We start from the raw sequence: 1,734 nt of genomic DNA on the forward strand, positions 1-1,734 counted from the left end.
AGACATGGACACTAAACAGCATGATGCTAAACAACTCCTGGGTCAATGATGAAATCAAAACAGAGATTATAAGATACCTGGAAACAAATGAAAATGAAGAAACATCTTACCAAAATCTCTGGGATGCCATGAAAACTGTAGTAAGAGGGGCATTTATTTCCCTACAAACGCACATGAAGAAAATGGAAGGATCACAAATTAACAGCCTAAGAAGCCACCTAAGGAAGCTGGAAAAGCAAGATCACAAAAACCCTAATTTCAGCAGAAGAATCCAGATCACCAAAATAAAAGCCCAAATCCAGGACATAGAAGACAAAAAGATAATACAAAAAGTCAATGAAACAAAAAGCTGGTTCTTTAAAAGGATAAACAAGATCAATGGTCCCCTAGCTATACTGACCAAGAAAAAGAGAGAAAAAGCCCAAATAAACACAATCAGAAACACAAAAGATGAAGTCACATCTGATCCTGAAGAAATACAAAAGATCATTAGAGACTACAATGTACACTTGTGTGGGAACAAACTTGAAAACCTTAAGAAAATGGAGGACTTTCTGTCATCACACAACCTGCCTAGGCTGAAACAAGAAGAAATTGACACCCTAAATAGACCAATAACAATCAAGGAAATCGACTACGTAATAAGAAAACTACCTACAAAAAAAAAGCCCTGGACCAGATGGCTTTCCAGCAGAATTCTACAAGACATTTAAGGAGGAGCTTATACCAATCCTACTGAAGATATTCCAGGTGATTGAGAAAGCCGAACTCTCCCCAAATCATTTTACGAAGCTAACATCACATTGATACCCAAGCCAGGTAAAGACCCAACAAAGAAAGAGAACTACAGGCCGATATCTTTGATGAACATAGATGCTAAAATTCTCAACAAGATCCTAGCGAACTGGATTCAACAACACATCTCAAAAATCATCCATCATGACCAAGTAGGCTTCATTCCTGGGATGCAAGCCTGGTTCAACATTCGTAAAACCATAAATGTAATTAAATACGTCAACAGATGTCAAAACAAAAACCACATGATTATATAATCAGATGCAGAAAAAGCTTTTGATAAAATCCAGCACCTCTTCTTGATAAAAACCCTCGAACAACTAGGCATATGGGGAACATACCTCAAAATAGTAAAAGCCATCTACGAGAAACCCACAGCCAGCATACTCCTAAATGGACAAAAACTGGAACCATTTCCCCTGAAAACGAGAACAAGACAAGGATGCCCACTCTCACTCCTCCTGTTCAATATAGTATTGGAAGTCCTGGCTAGAGGCAATCAGAGAAGAGAAGGTAATCAGGGGTATTCAAATAGGAAAAGAGGATGTCAAGCTATCTCTCTTTGCAGATGACATGATCATGTACCTTGAAAACCCAAGAGGATCTGTCAAAAACCTCCTACACTGATAAAAGACTTTGGTAAAGTCTCAGGATATAACATAAATGTGCAAAAGACAATTGCATTTTTTACACCAATAATAAAAAAACAGAAACCCAAATGAAAACCACAATTCCATTCACAATAGCCACAAAAAAATGAAATACCTTGGCATCTTCCTAATCAGAAACATGAAAGACCTTTACAATGAAAACTACAAAACACTGCTCAAAGAAATCAGAGATGACACAAATAAGTGGAAAAATATCCCATACTCATGGATTGGAAGAATCAACATTGTGAAGATGTCTGTCTTACCTAAGGCAATCTACAGATTTAAT

The 1,734-nt window shown here is 37.1% G+C and overlaps 1 protein-coding gene across 1 annotated transcript in view; it reads right to left on the bottom strand.

Annotated features, from left to right (window-relative positions):
* Positions 1 to 1,734, bottom strand: part of HCN1 (hyperpolarization activated cyclic nucleotide gated potassium channel 1) — a 377,442-nt gene that overhangs the window by 198,806 nt on the left and 176,902 nt on the right. The gene's annotated exons all lie outside the window — the stretch shown is intronic.

Source organism: Carlito syrichta, unplaced genomic scaffold (genome assembly GCF_000164805.1).
Source record: "Carlito syrichta isolate Samal-C Ts95f unplaced genomic scaffold, Tarsius_syrichta-2.0.1 Scaffold305602, whole genome shotgun sequence".
NCBI lineage: Eukaryota > Metazoa > Chordata > Mammalia > Primates > Tarsiidae > Carlito > Carlito syrichta.